The sequence below is a fragment of the Lontra canadensis genome, unplaced genomic scaffold, assembly GCF_010015895.1.
Source record: "Lontra canadensis isolate GAN:19392208 unplaced genomic scaffold, GSC_riverotter_1.0 scaffold185, whole genome shotgun sequence".
NCBI lineage: Eukaryota > Metazoa > Chordata > Mammalia > Carnivora > Mustelidae > Lontra > Lontra canadensis.
The window spans coordinates 694,285-710,862 of record NW_022631179.1 but is presented as its reverse complement, the minus strand read 5'-3'; the positions used below and the strand labels follow the sequence as shown (position 1 = coordinate 710,862).

At 36.9% G+C, this 16,578-nt stretch overlaps 1 protein-coding gene across 4 annotated transcripts in view; it reads left to right on the top strand.

Moving 5' to 3' along the window:
* The window catches only part of MPP7 (membrane palmitoylated protein 7), a 289,738-nt gene that overhangs the window by 217,392 nt on the left and 55,768 nt on the right, over window positions 1-16,578 (top strand). The gene's annotated exons all lie outside the window — the stretch shown is intronic.

The following is a 16,578-nucleotide window of genomic DNA, read 5'->3' as shown; positions in this document are numbered from 1 at the left end:
ACATAAAAATTTGACTCCTTTGACAAAACAAAAGACTAAATGAGGGCTTTGTTTCCCAGTGTTAATAATTAGCTGGAGTTAAGTTAGAACCGACTCTGTCAGTGGAACCCAGTGGACTGGTTCCTCGCAGTCTCCACTACTCATCATCTTGCTGGCGCTGACGGGGATGTTGGTAGACATTCTCCTAATGGCTGTGTTGGTGCTTGTTTTATAGCAGGGAGGTATTTCTTGGTCTCCATGTTCTCCAGTGAGGGGAATTAAAAGTGACCCAAGAGTATTTCAGACAAATGTTATGACTATTTCCCTGAGGACTGACTTTTGTGCAAAATATATTTGTGTAAAGCAATTGATAAGATTTTTTCCACCTGTCTGACTTCTGTAGGCTTTTGAATTTGCAAGCCCTGAGTACCGATTATAGCCATCCATTCCATTCCATTCCATTCAACTTCCACTCTGAGAGAAAATTGTCCTTTCCTGTGGCAAAGAGGAAAAACCTGGTCATTGTGTTTTAATGGATGATGTCATGACAGTGTTTCATTCTGGCCTAAATGTTTATTTTGACACGTGTAGCAGGAGACTGTCATAGGTCCATGTACCTTGAAGTTCATTGAGCTAGGAGTTGAGAGTTAAGGGAGTCTAGCAAGGTGTCTGAGAAAAGAAGCATGTAACAAAAAAGAGTTTGTTTTTAAAAAGAGCATGAAAGAATAGGCTTCATAAACTAAGCATGTTTCTGGTAAGTTTCTTCTTTTTGAGAAACACTTCAAATTTAATGACCACAGATTTGAAACTGTCTTTTATGGGATAACCCTGTTTGATCATACTTTCTGGTTATTTTATATATAATTTAAATTACATGATTATACTATTATATTAGTACTTTGTACATTATTACTTTGTTATAAATATATTGAACAAATGGAGTGTTATGTGGAATTCTGTTTTCCTCAAAAGCCAAATCCTCAAAATGCTCCTGGATTTTGTGGATTTTTTTTTTTATGTTCAGTTAGCCAACATATAGTACATCATTTGTTTTTGATGTAGTGTTTGACAATTCATTACTTGCGTATAACACCAAGTGGATTTTTATTTTTTATTTATTTTTCTTTCTTTTTAAAGTTTGTATTTACATTCCCACTAGTTAACATACAATGTAGTAATAGTTTCAGGTGTACAGTATAGTGATTCAACACATACATTATCCTGTGCTCGTCACAGCAAGTCCCCTCCTTAACCCCCGTTACCTGTTTCACCCATGTCCCGACTGCCTCCCCTCAGGTAACTATCAGTGTATTCTCTGTAGTTAAGAGTGGATTTTTAAAAGAGGTCTCATAAGTAATATGCTAACATAAATGACAAACTGTTTTATGGTAAAAGTATTATTTGGTATACAACCTTAAAATATACTGTGAGTCAGACTGTACCCCTGGGGATAAACCTATATGTTTATAAAAAATAAAATTAAAATATATATATATATATATACTGTGAGTATAATGCTGTGACTTTTTCTTGGTTTTTCTCCTTTTTTCCCCCTTCAACTTATATCTTTGCCTTTTTTCCTATCAAGTTCTTTATCTGTCTCTTGTTAGTTTGATGAGCTCTTTCTATGCCATGAATATTAGTTCTCCCTGTTGGGCACATCTTTCCTGTTCTTTTGGTTTGGTTTTTACCTTTATCTATTCCCAGATTCACAGCATATAGATATTTCAGTATTTACATTACCACATCTGTGAATTGTTTCCTTTGTCTTCTGAGTTTTCTTTTGTATTCCCTGTACAAAAATTTTTAAAAATAATTCTAATTTTTAATTTTTTAGAAGATTTTTATTTATTTGAGAGAGAGTGAAAGTAGGATCACAGAGGAAGAGGGAGAAGCAGACTCACTGCTGAGTGGAGAGCCCGATGTGGGATCATGAGCTGAGCCAAAGGTGAATGCTTAACTGACTGAGCCAACCAGGTGCCCTAATATGTTTTTTTAAGATTTTATTTATTTATTTGACAGAGATCACAAGTAGGCAGAGAGGCAGGCAGAGAGAGGAGGAAGCAGGCTCCCTGCTGAGCAGAGAAGCCCAATGCAGGGCTCGATCCCAGGACCCCGAGATCATGACCTGAGCCCAAGGCAGAGGCTTAACTCACTAAGCCACCCAGGCTCAAATATTTTTTTTTATTAAAATAACATATGCATTAGGTTAAGCCTATGAAATTGCTTCATAGTCCTGTTCTGTAGGTCAGAAAGCAACAGAATGTCAGCAGTTTCATATGGCTTTATTTAATAAATTGTTTGGAAAGTCAAACAGTATTGCAAGTCTTGCAGCTCCAAACAAGTGTACCTTTCCCTTTCCCTTCCCTTTCCAGTCCCACCTTTTCCCTCAAGAGACAACCACATTAGCTCTGGTTAGCTGTTTCTTCTGGTATGTACAGAATATAACTGTCTTATGTTAATATTTCTGGATTTTTCCCTACTATTTTTTTGAATGCCTGTCATGTTCTAGACTGCTCTAGACACTGGAGTTTCAACAAAGATGAAAACAAATACCCTTTCATAGAGCTTTCCTATTGGGGGTAGGTTTGGACCAACAACTAAATAAATTATATAAGATCTTCGGTGATAATAAGTGCTAAGAAGTAAAGTAAAACAGGAATGGGGTGATGGAGGAGTTGGGGAAACAGGACATCAAATATCTCTAAGGGGGTTAATGAAGACCTCTTTGAAGTGGTTGTATTTAAGTAAAAACCTGAGAAGGAGCCTCTTGAGGAATGAGAATTCCAAGGAATGGGACAAGCATGTGCAAAGGCCCTGAGAAAGGACCCTGATGTCTCCAAGAATCAGGAAGGAGACCTGTGTGAACAGGAGAGAAATTGATAGGATTTGAGGTTGGCAAGGTAATAGAATGGTTGTGGAGAGGACAGGGATAGAGGGGATTCTTGGGCTCTTATTATGTGTGAGATTTGAAATCATTGAAGGGTTCTGAACAAAGCAACAATGTGACCTGACATATATTTAAGGGATACTCAGCTGCTCTTTTGAGAAGGGAACTGTAAGGGAGCAAAGGCTAAAACATGGAGCTATGTGGGAATCCAGACAAGAAATGATTGTGGCTTGAAACAAAATATTCTCGGTGGAGGTAGTGATAATAGGTGAGATTCTGAATACATTTTACTGGTAAGACTGACAAGATTTTGAGACAAGTTGGAGAGTTAAACACCATTTTTGGATTTAGTAACTGCAAGGGTGAAGTGACCATTTCCTGAGATGGAAGTAGAAGTTTGAGGGGGGCAGATCAAGGAACCTGTTTGGGATATACTGAGTTTATGATATGTATGTAGAGGTGTTAAATAGGCAGCTGGGTAGGCAGCTTTGAGTTCAGGCTATTGATTTAGAAGTTGTCAGAGTTAGATCACGTTTAAAGTTAGGGATCTGGATGAGATCACCAGGGAGTGGGTGTAGATTTGGGCAAGAAAAGAACCCAAAATGAAGTAGAAAAAAGTGCACAGGTGTGATTCTTCTAGGAGCCAATAAAAGTAAAGTTTTAGGAAGGGAAAGAGTGATCAAATAAGATGAGGAAAGAGAACTGACCTTTGATTTAGCAGTGTGGAAGTTACCAGCAACCTTGCTAAACAGTTGGTACCTTGGTTGGGTTGAAAAGCATTTGCAGTACCCTTTGGTGATAAAAACTTAACCTAAGAATAGAGGGGAATTTCCTCAACCTGATAAAGGGCATGAACTAAAACCCAAAAGTTAACAGCGTACTTAATAGTGAGAGACTGAGAACTTTCTCCTTAAGACCAGAAACCAACAAGGATGCGCATTCTTGTCACTTAATGTACCATAGTCCTGGAAGTGCAAGCCAGAGCAATTGGGCAAGGGAAAGAAATAGAAGTTTCCAGATAGGAAAGGAAGTGGTGAAACCATCTCTGTTTGAAGAGTACTTTATCTTGTATAAAGAATATCCTTTTTCTGCATCAGTCGCGATGATCATGTGGCTTTTTTCCTCATTCTACCAATAATGTGGTGTATAACATTGATTGGTTTTTCTGTGTTGACCCAACCTTGTATTACTAAGATAAATGCCACTTGCTTGTGGTGTATAATCCTTTATATATGTTGCTGAATTTGGGTTGCTAGTATTTTGAGGAATAAGGATATTGGTCTTTAGATTTTCTTTTTCTAGTGATATCTTTGCCTGATTTTGGTATCAGAGTAATACCGGCCTATGAGGCCTATGATGGGGTGAGAGGTGTTCCTGCTCTTTTTTTTTTGGAAGCATTTGTAAACTTTGATTGTGTTAATTGTTCTCTAAACTTCTGCTAGAATTCACCAGTGAAGCCATCTCACCTAGGGCTTTTCTTTGTGGGGAGTTTTTTGACTGCTGACTCAATCTCTTTACTTATTAAAGGTTTATTCAGATTTTCAGTTTTAGTAGTACATCTCTAGTAATTTGTCTGTTGCATTTTGATTATCTAATTTGCTGGCATCCATCTGTTCATAGTAGTCTCTTACAATCTTTTTGATTATTCTTGGTAATGGTGTCCCCTCTCTCATTCCTAAATTAATAATTTGGGTCTTCTCTTTTTTTATTGGTCTGTGTATGTTAAAGGTTTGTCAGTTTTGTTGATCCTTTCAAAGAATAAAAAAATGCTTTTTATCAATTTTCTCTATTCTAAGAGACATTAAAATTTCTATGCTAACTAGTAAATGCTAGTTTACTCTCATATTTTAACATTTCCCTCCAATCCTCTGTATTACTCACACAACTGTGTACACACACACACACACACACACACACACATGAGTCTAAGGAGTTGGTTCACATGATGGTGGAATGTTGGTAAGTGAAAATCTGCAGGAAAGGCCAGCAGGCTGGAGACCCAGGGACGAGTTGTAGTTTGAGTTCAAAGGCCATCTGCTGGCGGGGGGGGGGGGGGGAATCCCTTTTTTAGGGGAGATTAATTTTTTTTTTCTTCAAGGGATTAGATGAGGCCCACCCACATTCTAGAGGGTAATCTGCTTTATTCAAAGTTCACTGATGTAAAGGTTAATCTCATCCAAAAAAACACCTTCACAGAAACATCTAGAATAATGTTTGATCAGATATCTGAGCACTATGGCCCAGTTGAGCTGACACACAAAATTAACAGTCACATTCTCCTACTCTGAGTATGCCTGTGGTAATTATAGCATTGAAGGCATATTTACTCTTGGGAGATTTGATAATGTCTTTCACATCAATTGCGTCTCTACTAAAAGAAGTCCTTTAAACAATTCAAGTCAATAAAAATGGTTTTGAAACATTTTAGTCACTTAACTGCATATCATGCAAATGACCGTGGTGTCCTGGTACACATCAAATCCTGATAGATACCACTATTTTCACACATACATTGTGGTGCTGCAGATTTTAAAGAATATCCACATGCACAGAATGGATCTATAGCCATCCTCGGCACATGGCCCCTTTATCCAGTTCTAGGAAAGCTCTGGAAAATAGTCAAGAGAGTTTCCAGAAATGTAACCTTCTCCTGAGGGCTTTTCCAAGAACTCTTAAGAATTTCTGAGATTTTGGCTTATTTTAGAAACTTACTCTTGCAGCCCTCATCCACCTTCTGATTCTGTATTTTGGGGGCCCAAAGAAGGAGAGGAAGAGGGGAAGTGATGTACCCTGCACACATGGTGCCCTTGAACCCAAAAAAATGGGGCTGCCGAGGGTCTACTTGTGGATTCAGGACCGCTGTTGATCTAAATCAGACCAGTAGCTCAGTGAGTATATTTGATGATTTTCACTTTCTTTGATGTGCATAAAATCAAACATGAAACAGCATATGTAAGTAGCCCTTAACCTCATGACCGTTTTTGACAACTCACGTCAAAATGATCTAATTTGACTTTCAAAAGAAATAACATTGTTATAATAGTCCAAGAATCTTATTTTAGGAAAAAAAAAGAGAGGCTTCCTTTTTTTTTTTTTTTTTAAAAGATTTTACTTATTTATTAGAGAGAGAGAAAGAGAGATAGTGAGAGAGAGCAGGAACAGGAAAGAGAGGGAGAAACAGGCTACCTGATGAGCAGGGAGCCTGACGTGGGGCTCAGTACCAGGACCTTGGATCATGACCTGAGCTGAAGACCGGTGCTTAACCCACTGAGCCACCCAGGCGCCCCTAATACTCCAAGAATTGAATGTCTGTTTATGTAAGAATTATATCGTAAAACTGTATTTAATCCCTGATATGAATGTTCACTCTGTGGCAGGATTCTTGCTGATGTGTAGCATGCTGCATTTCTCAATGGTTTGTTCATCAGTAAAGAGATTGGGCTCAGTGGGTTGGGCCTCTGCCTTAGGCTCAGGTCATGATCTCAGGGTCCTGGGATCGAGCCCTGCATTGCGTTCTCTGCTTGGTGGGGAGCCTGCTTCCCCCCTCCCCCTTCTCTGCCTGCTGCTCTGCCTACTCTGATCTCTCTCTGTCAAATAAATAAGATCTTTAAAAAAAAGAGAGAGAGAGAGATTGGGCTGTTATTGGAAGGAAGGAAAAGGCTCACCGAGTGGGCAGTGTAAGTTGTGTTCATTACATATGATTTTACGACAGTAATACGAAGCTAAGTTGGAAATATCCTGTAACTATGAAGTGCAAAAACAGGACCTTATTAAAGCCAAATCTGTGTAAGTCAGGGGCTGCCTAGATCTGTAAAGATTGTCCAACCATTTATATTTATATGAGTATGTAAATTAGCAGGAGTGATTCATTTCCTTCTTTGAGCTCTTGAAAATTTCATTTAGCCTGGGTGGCTCATGTGGGAGTTCCTCGTGTGCGTGTGTATGTGCGTGTGTATGTGCGTGTGCGTGTGTGTGTGTGCGTGTGCGTGTGTGTGCGTGCTGCCTGTCATACAGTTAGTTGTTCAGTACATAGCTAGTTGTGAAGATTCTCTCCTTTTTCCTTTCCTCATGCAGTACGAAATAGTTGATGTGAAGAATTTACATTTACATTGGCAAGAGTTACAGCGTGTTTTTCCTCTGGTTAATTCATTATCAAAATCTTGCTTTAATCAATTAACAAAGCACTGCTTATCAGGCATCTGTCTTCGAACATAACGTCTTGCAAATGGGTTCCTGAAAACTCATCAGTTTCTCCACTTCTGCCCTTGCTGGAGTCCTTCATGCATTCTTTTAAAACAAGATCAGTTTTGGGACTTATGTAAGTTAAGACTATTCTTTCTATTTAACTGAAGTGTTTACCATAAAGTTCAATATAAACAAAAGTGCCCATTGTCTGTTCTTTCAAATGTTATTATTTACCTTTCTCTATTTCTGTGTTTTTTTTCCTAATCCTTTTCTGTGTGTTAAGCACCATTGATTCTCAACAAGTTACACTGTCTATTTTATAAATCTAGTAAAAATTCCCATTTGCTCTATTATTGAGTCATTTTATTAAGGGATGTTTTGTAGGTAAGTACAGCTATGTCAAAATATGCTGCCTTAATATTCTTCCAAAAAGTAAAATTTATACAAAGAGAACATTTAGAAGCATTCTTTTAAAAATGGTACAGGTTCTTTCTTCAACAAGAACTCTGCATAATCTCAACATGTCTGGAATACTACTTGGAAATATTTTCTCTGACAGAAAGAAACCATTCCTGCTTGGAGAATTTTTGGTTGCATAGACATAACTTAAAAAATATATATTACAATTTTAAAATCCAATTTTCCCCTCTTTTTAGAACTGTATTTTTTTCTATGTAATTCTATGTGTGCGTACCGTATTTTCTCATAATTTTGAAAGTGTAAGTAAAACCTCATTTCTTTATTAGCTGACTGGCAGAAAATGAAATTCTCATGTGGTTTCTCCTTTTTTATGGTAATCCTGTGCTATGCTTTAAAAAGAAATTGTCAGTGGTATCAGGAAAACTTTTTAAGACCTAAGTAGTTTTTTTCTTGGAAATTGCAGATTGATAGTTTATATTAGCTTCCATGATTTCACTAGGCACTTTTGAGTTTCTATTTTTATTTTTAGCTTGAGATGAGCTGAATGATTAAAGGATATTTATGGCGTTTGAACATTTAAGTTTTTTTGAGGGCATCTTGAAACCTGTAACATTTCAGAGATAAATTGTTCAAAAGCCTTGTTCCACTTTATACACAAAATTAGCATATGTAAAGTTGGTTAATGTAATTCACGGTAATGTTCCGGTGTCTGTGATGATTTTTTTTTCCCCCTGACAGTGTTTTATAAGATGAATACAAGAAGCTGACTAACCCAGCTTCTTTAGATTTCTGTCACTTTTATAGTTTTGTATTGACATTGCTTTTCAATTTAAACCTCCTCCCAAGATTTTTATCTGATTATTTGTTTGGTCTTAATTATCCTTAGTTGTCTTTGGGACAATTTTATGATTGGAGTATTATGGAACCATCATTTCAATAATAATTTTATCTTAGGACCATGTTTACATAGTTTTTACATGTCCATTATGACTTATTACAGCAACATGGGCATTATATTAAAAATGTTTATTTTAATGGAAATTTTCAATGTTTTGTTGTCATGAGCCTAACACTGTATAATAATTTCCAGCTGCTTAGTTTGTATTAATGTCTACATGAGTTTTTTAATCTTCTTAAAAAGTTCGTTTACATTAAAATATTTTCTTCCTTGTAACTGAGGTATCTATTGAACTATTAAATATTAGCTTCGTCAAATTAATCCAGTGTTTTAAGATGCAAAAAAATGATTTTCACACAATGTTTGGTAGTTCTCCCAAGTTAAAAAAAGAAAAAAGAAAAAGAATCCACATTTTCATGTATTTAAGGAGAGAAAAAAGAATTGAAGTGTTTATTTTTATCTCCTTTTAAGAAAGTAAGCAGTTTTCTTGATTGAGTTGGTATCAAATAAATGTTTTTTGTTAAAAAGTAGGAACTTTAGAGTGGATCCTTCCATAAATCTCTAAGTTTTAAGGTGCCTGTGATCAATATTGCTATTTTATGATTCAAACAATTTCACTGAAATACTTTTCCCATTCTACAAACATCTATAATATTTAAACATTAAAAGCTCATTATTATTGAGAACATTGAGAATATATAATATCGGATGTTTTTAGACCAAATTGGTTACATAAAAGAAATGTAACCAAAGACTGAAACTGTAACTGTCCCAGTTGAAAATTGTGGGCGGTAACATAGTTGTATTTATTTTCTTTGAATTAACAGAAAGGCAGATGTCACTTCACTTGTTCACTTGTGTGATTTCTGGGGCTGTGTTAGTATTGGTGATGAGTAGCCTTGATTCTGTTGGAGGGCCTTTTGTGGTAATGGACATGTTTGGACATAAAATAAATGATCTTGTGTTTTTTAATAAAATGCCATCTTAAGTGTCTTAAAGTTTTATGAAAAAGTAAGACTATTAAAATGTTAAATATTTATATTGTAAATTCACACTTAAGTTACTAATTTATGGGAGCCAATGAATATAATAACAATTTATGATTTTCAAAAAAGATTTTAATATTTTAATTTATTGGCTATTTCGAACTCTTGTGAACATAAAAATGTAGTCTGTTACTGTCATTATTTCAAAATATAGAAGACTAGACCCTGCCTCTAAGACATATTCAAATGTATTTTGTCTTATGTGTTGGTCTGATACACAAATACATCTGTCAGTAGTGGATTTCATTTGATTGTTCATATATTATGAACTGTGTTTTGTGGACTTTTTTTCAAATTTTAAAATTAACATTACAGAAAGTTTGAAAAATAGAACAATAACAACTATCCACATCCCTCTCTCCCTAACACAACCATTGTCTGTCTTCATGCATTTTCTTCCATAATTTTGTGTCCATACCAACTTTTATATTAGTAAAAAAGTAAAACTCATATAAGTATGACTATTGTATTCTGTCCAGTTTTTTCCATTTATTATTATATCAAATGTATTTTATGGTGCTCTGTAGTTTTAGAATTATAATTTTAATGGCTTAACCTCATTTCTTTGAAAAAGTTGCATAATTTAATCATTCCCATACTTATATATATGTTAGATACTTCAAGTTTTTTTTTCTTTTGCTGTTAAAACATCACTAATATTTGAAATTATAGGATAGTTGTATTAATCTACAGTATGAAACTTATTTTAATAACAAATGACTCTTAATTTACATATGTAAGCATTAAGTTTTATACTCTCTGGATAAAGTCAAGTAGCTTTATAAATGACCAAGTCACAACTTGCTGAGTTTAATTTTTTTTTTCACTTAATAGAAATGTCAGTGTCAAATTAGAGAACTTGCTAAAAATCTTAGTTCTCGTCATGAGCCTGTGTTGTGAAACCCCTTCTATTATAAGTACTTGGGAATATTTCCATGTCCTCTAATAGATCGGTAGCTTTTGGGGGGCAGAGACACCATTGTATATATTTTCAGATTTTACACATCATCTTGAATACAGAGGAGGATCAAAAATGCATTTAATTGTATCTGAAAAAATGTCTCCCGCAGAAAGGAGCTTACAATTTTTAAACCTCAGAATACACTTCTGGTTCTTCATCTTTTCCCATTTACTTACTACATAAAGTAACAGAAGGCTCATCACTTCTTCTATTCTACATCTATATATTTGGAATAGTATTTCAACCTTGCTTCTTTCATCATGTAGTATTTCAACCACAGCCTTGGTAATCTTTTTTGTCTTGTTTCAGGTTCTTATTTAGATTCCAGTTAGCATATAGTGCAGTATTAGTTTGAGGAGTAGAATTTAGTGATCCATCACAACATATGCCCTCCTTAACACCTATTCCCCATCTTGCTTGTCCCCCATGCACCACCCCTCCATCAACCCTAAGTTTGTTCTCTATCCTTAAGAGTCTGTTTTATGGTTTGCCTCTCTTTTTCCCCCCATGTTCCTGTGTTTCGTTTCTTAAATTCCACGTATGAGTGAAATCATATGGTATTTGTCTTTCTGAGTGACTTACATCACTAAGAGAAGGACCACTTAAACCTATGGAGTATTCTGCCTCCCCCATTGGGTTGCTATGGAGGTAAATGAATTAAGCCACATAAAGGCTTCAATGGGTGTCTGTTATCTCATAAGTTCTCAATACTTATCAACCACCACCATCATAACTTCTGTTGTTTTGGTCTTGATATCATCAGTAAGAGAATTCTCTAAACTCAGACCAAGAATCACGTTTTTGGTTCTCTCCCTCCCTCTCTTTCTTTCTTTCTTTCTTTCTTTCTTTCTTTCTTTCTTTCTTTCTTTCTTTTTTGTTATAATAATAAGCCATCTGGTACTTTAGTACAAAGTATGTATCAACATAAAGGAGTGAAAGGATTATTCAGTAAGTATTTTTGGGACCATTGGTTAATTACTTAGAAAAATATAAAGTTACAGCCTCACCTCACAAGCTCGATCTCATGATTACAGCTGAGTAATTCCAGATGAGATTTAAAAAAAAAAAGTTAGTGTAAAGCCATGCAACCCATTTTTTTTTCCAACTTAAAAAATATAGGTGGATATTTATCAGACCCAAGGATAGGAAAGTCCTAAAAACAGTAAAAGAAATCACAAAAGAAAGAAACAGACTCAACTACATAAACATTGTAAATTTCTTCTAAATGGAAAATTGAAAATCTTAAAAAGTATTTGCAATAACTTAGGGCCAAGGGCTGTGACCTTACAAGATATGTGTATATGTATATATTTATGAAGACCATACTCAGAAGGTGATCAAAATGTAGTAAGCAGCAATTTACAAAGGAAATAAGAAATGCAAATAGATAATGAACTTGAAAAAAAAGGTCAACCTCTGTAACAGTGAGGGTGAAATGGCATACAGGTTTTTCACTTTTAAATCTCTGAAGATTTCAGAGCAATTAGAAATGTCTTTATGAGAGACTGGTGTAATATATGGGAAATCGTACTTTCTGCTGGTGGAAATGTACATTGGTATTCACTGATCTGAGAAGCATTTGGGCCAGATCTATCTAGCTTCTGGCAATTTGTCCTAATGAAATAGTCCACGAGATTGAATAAAGGGAATGTTCAGGGATGTTTATTGCAGTCTTCTTGAAATAAGGAGCAAACACCAGGCAACTTAAATGTTTCCCTTTATAGTAAAAAATACTTTAAATAAAGCATTGCAATTATGTGCTAAGTTAATAAGGGATCATAAATGATTTCTACTGGAAAATACGAGATAAGAAGTGTCTCCTTGTGATCAGGGGCCTGACCTACGGCTGCAGTCCTACTCTAGAGTCACTTTCCTATTGTAGTAAAGTAAATGTGTTGTTCCTTTAAAACACGCAAATCTCTAACAGCTGTGGGTAAGCTCGCTGGAAAAAGCCTGTCCATAAAAATGTTGAGCCAATTATAAATTACAAAAATGTGAAATATAAGGAAAAATATATTTTGTGTAAAACCGTTCCCTTATTCCAGATTCCTCGTTACCATTCCTTTTCCCTTCCTTTTTTAGAGCCAGCTCTTGCTAAGACTTGCGTGTTAAAAATGAACGCAGGTTCAGTAGGTCCTAGGTTGTTTATTCACAGGTACCTGAACGAGCCCTTTGCATACATACTCTCCTTGTAAGTATGTATATATATATATATATATATATATGTGTGTGTATATATATATATATATATATATATAAAGACTTTATTTATTGGACAGACAGAGATCTCAAGTAGGCAGAGAGGCAGGCAGAGAGAGAGAAGGAAGCAGGCTCCCCACAGAGCAGAGAGTCCGACATGGGGCTTGATCCCAGGACTCCGGGATCATGACCTGAGCTGAAGGCAGAGGCTTTAACCCACTGAGCCACCCAGGTGCCCCGTAAGTATATATTTTTAAACCTTCCTTTTAATAAGAGAACCACATAAAAGCTGAAGGGAAGAAATTACCTCTTCCAGACACAGAATTAAGTTTCCTTTAACCTTACTTACTAAGGTGTGTGCTGGCACATAGCTCATTATGGGACCCACGTATGAAAATCAGAGCCTTGAACAGCGTGCCAAATGAGCCATCACCCCTGACTTCCTGGGGAGGATAGATTCTAGGAAAACGGCCTGTTTTGGTTTGAGAAACCGTCACAAGCAAGTACTCTGAATTTTGTGCCTTTTGTTGTATCCTCTGTTCTGGCTGTTTTATTGGTTCCTCTGGGTTGGAAAATTTGTTTTATCCTGTATATTTATGTGTATGGAGCGCTATAAATATGGAAAGTAGACAGGTGTCTGTGAATCAGGAGAGTACATGGTCATGATAAGTAAGAAGATAAGAGGGAAGGAGGTTATTTACATGTAAATATTGTACAAGAAATAACACATAACCTTAGAGTATCTTGTAGGGGGGATAGTGAAAGGATAGTGCATACTAAATTTTTCTGTCGTGTTTCGTTAAAATGCTTTACTACTTTAATAGGTACTTTTAATATTTAACATTTAAATCTGGCTGTAATTTTAATACTAGTCTTTATATTTAAATATTCTTCTATAACAGCCATTTAAACCCTTATTAACAAGCCCCTTGTTTTTCGCTTTCTTGCTAGACTGTGTGCAGTGGGAGTACAGGGAGGTATAAGTTCCTGCCTTCCAGGTGCTTTCAGTTAGTTGGAGACATAATCAAGTACTAATCTACAGCTAATATATGTAGGTATTTACCACCTGCCGGGTACTGGGCCAAATGCTTTATGTGAATTCTTTGTTTAATCTTTAACAACCTCCTAAGGTTGATACTCTTATCTTCATTTTAAAGTTGAGAAGTGAGCCTTAGAGGAGTTTTTAAAATGTTGGCAAATCTCATACAGCTAGTAGGTGTCAGAATCTAGACGCTGACCCAGACTTTGCCACCTCTGGTCCTCAAAAACAAAGTTGGGGGTTTTTTTTGTTTCTTTTTTTTAAGACTTTATTTATTTCTTTTAGAGAGTGAGCAGGAGCAGAGGAAGGGGGAGAGAATCTCAAGCAGATTCCGTGCTGAGTGTAGAGCTGGATGCGGGGCTGGATCACGTGACTCTCTGATCAGACCTGAGCCAAAACCCAGAGTCGGTTGCTTAGCCGACTGAGCCACGCAGATGCGCCTGGCCTTCGATTTTTTTTTTTTAAGATTTTTATTTATTTATTTGACAGATAGAGATCACAAGTAGGTAGAGAGGCAGGCAGAGAGAGAGGAGGAAGCAGGCTCCCTGCTGAGCAGAGAGCCCGATGCAGGCCTCGATCCCAGGACCCTGAGATCATGACCTGAGCCAAAGGCAGAGGCTTAACCCACTGAGCCACCCAGGTGCCCCTGGCCTTCGATTTTTAATACTCGGTACTGCTGCTCTAATAGGCGTGGTGTGGTGACCTGCCGTTTCTCCTTATTTTTGTGAGTGAGGATTTTGGGTCAGGACGCTGAACCTTCACAACCTGTGGGAATTCCAGTTGCTCAGTCATCGTCACTTAGAAAACTGGCGGGAATGAGATAAGGACCGTGTCACTGTGCATGGGCAGGTGGCATCTGTACTATCTGTGTGGCCAGGGAGCAAGGATGCTGCGGGCCAGGATGGTCTCCAGAGCTCCCTCCAGCTCTCTGCCTTTGCATATGCCGTGTTTTGTCATTAGGCCTGCCTCTTAGAATTTTCTCTTGTGAAAATAGCAAATGTGCCCTGCTTTCTTTGTTGAAATTTACAGTAAGAGGATGTGACGGGGTGAAGTGGGGTTTTGTTAATTGCTTTTTTATATTACTTGAATTTATAAGACTTTTATCAATCACCTGTTCTGTACCAAGCCCTGGACAGCAAGTATCACCAAACCATCCTGTGAGACCATAGTCCCCGTCTTTGATGTCCAGAGAATCTCACATCAGAAATCCGATTACCTGCACTTTCTCCTACTATCTCTTTATTGTTTATAATGAAAGCAAAAACGTCCGTTAATTGTAAAAACGCAATCAGGTAAACACTTTCACTGAGATTCAGGACTTAGCTGGGATTCGTGGCTCAGAAATTTTCAGGTTTTTCCTTCTGGACTTCATTTGCTGTGGATGAAACATTTCTGTCCTGGTTAGATTCATTACTGGGCTGTAAGTTTGTAGGGACTTGAGGGAAACCCTCCCTCCGTGCAAAGAATAATCATGAAGAAATTTCCAGTTCCACCCACTTATCCTATAACTGCCTTCCATGAGACAAGAGCTGTGGGAACCTGAAATGAGAAACGCTGAAATAGCAGCATCAAAGAGTTAGGAGAGCTGCTGTGTAGTCTGTGTGCTAAACCGGATGCCATCTACTGCTGGATTCCTGGGTGGGCCAGCCGTCACAGGTGACAGAGCTGGGGCGGGGTCAGGATGGCATCACTAATCTCTGCAAATTGGTGAGAGAGTTGTCTGAGAAGCATGTCGCTCAAGCACTGGGAGCAGTTGTAGGGATCCCCCCACTTCTGGCGTGGCATTGCGAGGACTCCCATGTAAAGGAACACTTTTCCTACGTTCTCATGAGTCTTTCCCAATATCTGAAAAAATACAAGAGATTAATAATAATTTCCCGATATCCTCAAAAAAATACAAGAGATTAATAATAATCAGCTACCCTTTGACCTTTTATAGAGAAGTTTGAACTCGGCCTGCATGAGTGGTTTTGGAATTGACACTTCTTCATCCTAGGGCCAGGTCGGCATATTCCCCATTTGCTTTCTCTGAATCTCGTCCTTGGATAGATACCAGTGTTTTATTCCTTGTCCTGTTTGCCTTTTCCTCTTTGCTTTCTGCCTTTGATATGAAAGCTTTAGAGTGATGGACTCTTGTCTCAAATCCTTTGTAAATCTTTTCCTTCAAATAATCTGAGTACCTGCTCAAAGTCAGAATGACTCGTGGTGGGCCGTAGAGCTCTATTATCAGGTGAACATTTTATCACCCCCTTCTTAATATCTTGGCTGATTTTTATTAAACTGTGAATCCATAAATTGAATGCTATAACTCCAGGGTTACTGATCATTGCTTTTCATATTGGCCTTTATTTTGAATCCTGGTAGTTTCTTAAATGCTTAATTTCTTAAATACATACTTACATTTCTTTTTAGAAAGAAAGTCAGAAAGAAAGAAAGGAAGGAAGGAAGGAAGGAAGAAAGGGACCCAAAGAGGTGATTCTTGGTCTGAGTTTAGAGAAATCTCTTATTGATGATATCAATACCCAAACAAATATATTCTCTTTTCCAAGGGAATATGTTTTTATATACTTAAAAATGTACTTGCCTTTTGCTTTGTACCATGGAGCTGATATGAATATATATAATATTTCAATAAGCAGAACAGCTTTCCTTAAAGTCTGGATTTTGAGGGTTAGGTCAAGAACTGACTCTCATCTTACCGAATTTATACTGTGTTGTATGGATGAAATCATGCTGTGTGTGATGAACATCACTGTTCTAGAAGGGAAATAAGTCCCAAACAATGCAACAACACGATGAGCAAGCACAATGAAATGGGGGTTGACTGGGAACAAGAACATTTGCCTTAGCTTTTTACGCCCATGTGTTTAATGACAGCCTTGAGCTTTAAGCACTTAAATTTATTGAAGTACTTGTACAATTATTTTAGGAAAAGATATGATCTGTTGATAAGAGTACACA